This window comes from Argentina anserina, chromosome 4 (assembly GCF_933775445.1).
Source record: "Argentina anserina chromosome 4, drPotAnse1.1, whole genome shotgun sequence".
Classification (NCBI taxonomy): Eukaryota; Viridiplantae; Streptophyta; class Magnoliopsida; order Rosales; family Rosaceae; genus Argentina; species Argentina anserina.
In genome coordinates this window covers 1293517-1301935 of record NC_065875.1, presented here as the reverse complement: position 1 = coordinate 1301935, position 8419 = coordinate 1293517, and positions in this window count along the sequence as shown.

Sequence of the window (8419 nt, the reverse complement as noted above, 5' to 3'; positions counted from 1 at the left end):
TTATTAGAGTTATAAACGTCTGAATGAGTTTGGTTGTTTACCTACCAATTCTTATTAATAGGTGTCATGAAGACTCTTGCTGAAATTTAAGCAGTTACTTTTATTGAATGAATTTTACTTTTTTAAAAATATATATTTATATCGAATGCTAGTTCTCCCGTAATGTTAAATGACGTATAAAATTTGAAATTCATCCAGTGTGATGATAAAAAATATTGCTCGAGGCTCATTTTGCACATTTTACATATTGGTATTGAGCGTTGTTAAATGATCTTTCTATTTAGTGAAATTTGGACAAGATCAAATGAAATGGTATTTTCTCAATCTTTTCGTCGACATGGCTTAGAGAGTACTAGAGAAGGTACTACTAGCTACCTTTGTTACCATGCCTCGCAATCACACACATAATTATAATGTGAAATGGTTTTCATCATTATTCTTTACAAAGTTGTAAACTTGTAGCCAACAAAATACCTAAATTCCTGTTCAAGTAACATCCGAGTGCCAAAGCTTTCAAATGTTAGCATCAGTATCTCCTTTGTTTAAAGTCCAAACATCCTTTGAGGCCTAACTTCATGTATTTAATCTTGAAAGTTTCCATTGTCAAATAATACTGTGAGTATCTCCTTTTTTTCTTTCTTTCTTTTCTCCCTTCTTTTCTTTAATGCTTTAGATGATTAAAAGCCAACTCTTAAAATAATTAGTGCAACAAAATCATATATATCCCCATAAACTAATTAGATCCCTTTAATTTCTTTCTGTTAGGACCTTAATCAATGAGCAAGACTATATTCATGTCACTTTAGTGAACTTCTTTTGATGATGTCCAAAATGCAATAATTGAATTTCTTTTCTTGAAGCTCATCATTCTCTCTTTAAAGCTGTTGGGAACATGGGCTTGTTATTAGCTTTTGGGATTCAAATGTTTTTATTTTAGAATGTAACACATTTTGTGACTTAATTGAGAAAAGGGAGAGAGGTGATTGTAAGCACTTTTGTAAGCAAAACCCTAACTCCTCACTCTTATAAAACCATACTTTGTCTTCTTAGAGTGTGATTAATTACAAAGAATGTGTGACTATGAATTTGGTATCATTAGCTAGTAGTCATTAGTTATAAAAGTATATTTTTTTAGCAATATATCCCATTACTTTTTTTTTTGATACGAAAAGAAATGCATTAAAAGAATATATCCCATTACTTTCAATTGAGATATGTATGCATCCAAATTTAACTTCTAACTTCTAAGGTATTCTGTCGCTGTGATACCATACAATGAATGCATGCTAATTTCAACTGTTCCGAGAAGTAGTAAATTAAGCAAATATATATCAAATGATTAAATCGTCAGGTACGGTAAATCTATTTAAATATAAGCAAACCATATTATATATACGATACGGTTTCTATAGTAGTAGCAGCTGGAATCTAATTTGGGTAAGCTCATACCTCATTGGAGAACGAGGATTTAATTTATGGAAGCCAATGGTTTTAGGATGCTACTAAATATACCAAGTAAATTTTTTGGCATACCCATTAAATTTTGTACACTCATAATTACTCAATACACCCAATATTTTCCCATAATACACTTCTTCTATCTCTTCTTTCAATTTATTTATCACTCACGGACATGACATAATACTCTATTCAGACCCATCGTCCTCATGCTTTCCAATTTCATGTAGATTTTATCATAAGCATGAATTTGTTGGCTCCATGTAGTTGTTGCTAGCTTGCTCTTCTGTCTTTGATCCCTACTAGCTCTCATTCGTTGTTGCATCTACTCCCCCACCGCCATGGATATATGCATGTCTTGCATATCCTCTCTCTCTCTCTCCCAAAGTAATGACGGTGGAGAATGCTGATTTGTTAAGGTTTAGACTTACATTCATAGAACAAACTTGACTCTAAATCCTTGTTCTTCCTCCTAATCATTCCTAGAATGTTCTTAACTTGCTTACTAGTCGCAAACCATTTAACCCCTTCATCATCTACATTCCCAGACTCACATTGCTTATCAGAACTTGAAGTCCCATAACAACGGTGCTTAAGCAAATAAAGATTCACTAACAAGCTATTATCAATAAAACCACCCCTATACAAATGTAAAGATGAAAACTTTAAAGGAAATGGGGATGCTAAAGCAGAACTCAAGGACGACCCAGTTGAGGAAACTAATGGAATCGTAGAACTACAAGTGGAATTTGTGTGAAATTGATATGAATTCGAGAAATCAATGAAAGAGGGATCAAGTGAAACTAGAGTTTAGGTAGGAATAGTTTGAAAGAAGAAGGGTATTATAGGAAAATACTGGATGTAGTGAGTAATTTTATGAGTGTACAAAGTTTGATGGGTACATTTAGCAGCACTATGGTTTTACTCAATTATTTCCTTATTGGAAAAAACTTAGCAAACGAGTCTTGGTTCAGCAGATCTAACCACGACCAATCATATCATGACACGTGACAATCTTTAATAAATAATAAAAGCAGAGTATAAAGGTTAGGGAAGCAAATTTGACAACCACTATTCTTGTGCACACCATTTTAAACCCATGATATGTATCTTTTTCCAACTCATATTTAGATAATAATTGAGCAATTGAACACATGTCATGAGTTTAAAATTGTGGACACAAGGTATGCACAAGAATAGTGGTCGGCAAATTTGTTTTCCTTTGACTAGGGAGGAACGAGGACTTTCATATTCATGCTTCTATGCCTTCGTTGCAGCTTGCAATTCCTTTTTCTTCTCTCTTTCTAAACGGTTTTTATGTGTAGCAATTAACAAAAGGGGAATGAAATAGAAGGTGAATCTGAGCCGCGCTCATTATAATGCCATAACTTAATTTTGGAAGAAGAGAATCATGGATTTGTCGTAATGAGGATGGAAAGAGCCCCAGGCACTAATGCACCTAGTATTTGGGATTTTTCTTCGATCTCCTCACTGGAACAGTATAAGTTCCTCAATTCAAAGAACCTCACCAAAATCGACGGTAGCGTTGGGAGCCACGCAATCCAGCAACCCATTGATCGTCATTCGTCCGAGCAAAGTTGTAAAGTTTGGGTTTGTGGAATCTTTCTCAGTTTGAGAGCGGTTGGTAAATACAAGAGTTTGTTTCATGTATATCGATCACAACAACTATGTATTCATCATCTTTTTTTTTGGAAATGAACTATGTATTCATCATATCCCTGAGAGATAGAAGCATAAACAATAATAACAGCTCTAAACGATAATAATTAAAAAATGTCAGTGTCATGATATGATTGACCATGGTCAGGTAGAGCTGACCAAGGCTGGTATGCTATGTTTTTTCCTTCCTTATTTGAAAAGAAGGAGATAGATGACAACATCGGCCAATAGAAACACCAATATAGATTATAGTAAGCTTGCGAAAATGGCAAGTTGCTGAATTAAGATGAAAAAAATAGTTGGATATGATCTGACTTGATTAATTGGTTAATTTCGTTGCACCAAAACAAATACATACATGTCATTTTCCAGTTTCCATTTAGTCTTGACAGTTGAAGGAGGTGTATGAATGATAGTTTTATGAAGTGGGGCTCTGTCTTAATGTTTATTTTCCTGGTAGATTAGATGAGAGGTCTAAATCCTTATGCAGGAACCCTACAATAATGCTGTACTAAATTACTACTAATGTTCAAAAACTAATATAGATATATAAACACATTGTATCTTATTGACAACCCTCTGGGATTTGCAAAACCTGGGTATCACAGAGATTGTGGTCATGACAGTTTGAGACAAATACAAATGCACGAGGCGTAGCTAGGGTTAATTACTGGATCTGTTATATAACCATTTCTTCGTGTTCTTCGTTGTTACTCATTTTGGAGCTGCGTACGTTTGCTTGTTTAATTTGAACTACAAGAAGGGATCGATCTTTCATGGGAAGTTTGTGTTGAGAAAAGAAGCATGCAAATTTAACAGCAAAGTTGCATAAGGTATACCCACTCTCTCCTAAGATCATCACATAAGGTACACCCACTCTCCTAATATGTTTCCTCCCTCTCACAAGATCCCCATCAATTCATTATGTATTGAGACTATGAGAGTGAGACTCCTGGCCCCCTTTATGGTACATCTACTAATATTACTTGGAAAGTTTGATCTAATCCCCCAGTTTCATTTTCTTTATGCAGATGAGATCATTCTTCTTGTGCTTCATGCACAAGACTTTGGAGTTCACCTATATAGCTAGCTCTCCCTTTCTTTTCTATTTAGATGACTTTCAACACTGTGTCTATGACGTACTGTGTTAAACTACTATACTTAATACATAGAACGCAAGACTTGACTCATTCCTCTAATCCACTTTGACTTCCAATAATGTATCAGAATTCTGTATAAAAAAATATGTCTGAATAAAGAGAAATCAGACGTATACAACTGCAAAAATGCAAAATATAAGTAGTTTTGAAACGAGTCGAATCAAGATAATATCGTAAAAGAGAGATCGATATCAAACCCCTTGCTTATAGCTAGGTGATTTGCATTGTTCGACTCTACCCTAGACACTAAATGCTAAATGGAGGACCAACACATTGCAAATTACTGATATTAGGGCTATGCACATTGATTACCATCGCTCAGAAGCTATATACGTACTAAAAACAAGCTCCATAAACTATAATGTGGGTATAATTATCAGAAAAACTCTCAAAAGAGATGAGAGCCAATGACCCTGGCTATGATTTGCATTATTGGAACCTAAACCCTGAAAGCTAAATTGGGTACCAATATTGGTTACCATCCTGGAGAAGCTACCTACTAAAAAAAGTCCCATCTACTATTTAACCACTTAAAGTACCAAATAGAGAGCATATGTCACATACTCACATGTACTACATTTGTGTCACTAGTGTATCCTCTAAAGGACCACATCCGTTGGCCTACCAAACCCTTATCTCTCTATTAAACTAGTTAATTCTATACTTTTCATATTAAATTAGCTAAGCTTGCCCGATCATGATTTTATACAGTAGAACCAATCACTCAAACACTTGTACATATTTGTACATATTTATATATGCACATATGATATGATTTGCTTAGCTTAGCTTTTGCACATTAGTACTAGTGCATTGTTATATCAACTGTTATATGGTGGAACTCGATGTTTGTTGATACGATTGTTTTAGTGGGTTGCTCTCTCTTAGCGCCTAATCGTTGTTCAGGTATCCCTCCCGAAGGAAATATGACACTTGTCCTTAATTTCTCTGTTGGCACCTAGCTAGTTGTAATTTCAATTTCTTTCAAAAATAAATAAATTATGCACACTGTTTTTTTTTTTCTAAAACTTCAATGTGTGGGATAGTTATACACTCTTCATTTAATTGTATGTGTGATTTTGCTTGATAGCCTAACCTTAACCTACAAGAAACAACCACTGTAAGATTCCAACCTACAATATGCAAAGAAGTCATCATTGCAAATAAGAATTATGCAAAGTAGCAAACACAGAAGGGTAATCTTCATTGCTTGATTTGTCAACAGATCATAGGGCATACAGTGTATCATCTGCGATGAGAGGGTGCATCATCTCAAAGAAAGCGATGCATGTGTTTGTTTTTATCAATTACAACAAAGTTGGTGCCTCAACAATTATAATTTTCTCTTAGCCTTTGTTTAAATGATAGATGATGATTGATGAGGACTTGATAAGGAAAGCTATATAGATGAAATGATGGCTTTGTCTTTGTCCACCCAACACCAGAACCCATCTATCTGGCCTATTGCAGTTTATATTCTTTTGCAGAGCCTTCTTTCTTAATTTTTCATTTTTCTGAGGCAAAAGCTGTACTCAGCAAATTGCTCTGATACTGTTTCATTAATTTAATTGTTGCATTGCATTTGATGATGAAGTTTGGATTATTATATATATTACAATAATTGAATAATTAACTGCTTCATTATGATGTTTAGATTATGGCTTGAAGGGGTCCAGAATGATAATGTTCAGGGTGTATAAATATATGTCGGTGTTGATACAGTAAGATCTGAGTGATGCCAAGATAGAGATCATCAAGGATCATATCCATCACTAATTTAATTTTCTTCATATGTCTCCACTCTACAATGCCTATAATTGCTATTAAATAGCAATTAGTGGATTATTGTACAAAAATATTGGATGAGATTGCAATGGGAGTTTTGCCTCCCAGTCAAAAGAAGGAAGAAGAGCAACGGTTGACATATCATTGAAATGGCTTTGTTACAAATTATGATCATAGATTACAAGTGTTGTTTCAATTAAGTGTAGGTTCTTTAACCAGGCATACTAGATAAACACCAAATACACAAATCTTTTAAATATGTTAAGTAGATTTGTTTGCAGAGTTCAACTCCAATATGTTCCAGCTATCGTTTACAACTCGAGATTTCGTCTTTGCTTATGTTAATTTAGTTATCATTGATTCCAGTTCATCAGACTCATATAGAGTTTTGACCAGGGTTCTGTTATTTAAGCTGTAGTTTTTATGTATGTCAGTATGTGAAGTTAATGAACCAACTGGAAATTGAGACTACTTGAAAGTTTGGAACTGCAAGTAGTACAATGTCGACGGTTTTCGATACGAATCTTACGTTGTGAAATAATCCATATAGACAGCCGGAAAGTGACCGGAGGTTGAACTGCAGCATTACAAGTTTTAATTGATGAACCCTTACGTTTTGATTCTATGTTTGGTATAAAAATGAATCACCTCTAGAACAGCGTAGCCTCAATAAGGATAAAATGTAGTTTTACTCCTAAATATCTATGACAATATTAGTGGTGTTATCAGATTGAAATAGTCTCTATCCGGCCATCACAATTGCCAGTGTACGTTGAAGGTTTCCTAAGAGCTTTCAGTAATCTCGAAACTTTTTGAATTATGAAGGAGTGGGGGAAAGTTGAATTATGAAGTTTTAGAGTGTGATAGTTCGAGCCCACCTGTTTGTTGATTTGCAGTGATGAAAAAGCCAGCTGAAAGCAAAGCTAATTAGTACTGGTGAGTGGTGATAATGTCATATTGAAATACTTGGCCTGCTTTGCTTTTAGCAAACCCAGCTCTCCACATTAAGGTTTTGATTAGGTCTTCTTTTCTTCACTGAAATGTAGTACAAGTACTGTTTTGAATAACTAAATGAGAGCAAAAGAACAAGAATGAATAGACAAAAGGAGCCTCTGTAGCTGTCCTAACTCCTAATGCAGATGCAATAGTTTGAAACTTTGAAAAGCTCCGAGTAGCTCCAAGGAGGGTTATTATGCACTGTTTCTTATTGGTGTCTTGTTTCAGTTAGGCCTGCAACACCACAAGTATTCCATATGTAAAAGCAAAACTAAGTTGTCTATAATTAAAGGTTGCATATGAGTTGATTACTTCCTATTCATTAATAATGTTACATGCATAATGTTTCTAGAATATGTGCAGTGTGCTGCATACCCCCCATTGAATCTGAGACTTGGTACTAACTACACATGAAATCTTGATGATCTCTATAACCTCTCGATGTTAATATGGTCACCATCAAAGGGCTTGATAGCTTTATCGGCCTATACTAGCGATCAGATTGATTGATCACTAGCTTTTGATTGAACAAAACAGCAAAAGTTTCCGGCCAGGGGATACAGTTCTTCTGATCTGCACGATATAATCTGTAACAGTATCAATCGTGCTGTTGAGACCCCATAATTCTCCGGAGAGTACGTAACTAGTTTCCAATGTACAAATAGAGATCGATATACGTAACTCCAGACATACTTATTTGCATTATATACTCGATTACTGTCAGTCGTTGTGGACAAGTGTATATGTTTTGATTCACCATAATAAAAACGCGTCATTGATTTGAGAAATTCCCAAATACCTACGCTGGATCTCCATAACCTTTCAAAGTTATGGTCGGCAACTCACCGTCAAATTAAGAATGGATATGTTTGTCTACATTGAAATTAAGCCAGTCCAAATTAGTGGCACAAAAGTCTAATTTTGATTGATTGATGAATGATGAGTTTCTGGCAAGTCAGGAGATATACAATTGTACGTTCTATGTTCATAGTAGGGTTGAACCATAATTTCACAAGCTAAAAGACTTGATGTGCTAATGGCCTGCCAGTCTAGTCGATCAACAGCCTTTCCACTGCAAATTGGCTTCACATGTGTTTGTTAATTAGAACTTATTGAGATTGTGATAAGTTTTGATAACTAAAGAATGATCGGTAGTCGTTACAACTAGCTTCTTAAGAGGCCAGTGAGCTGGAACGTAATATCCTACTAGCAATCTATGTAACTATGTATGGTATCAGCAAATAACATGGTTTGTACTTGATAATTCAAGTTAGTAGAATGGTTCTTGTCATGATCAATGGCATCGGTAGAATGTACAAGTGATCGGAGATGTCCCAGTG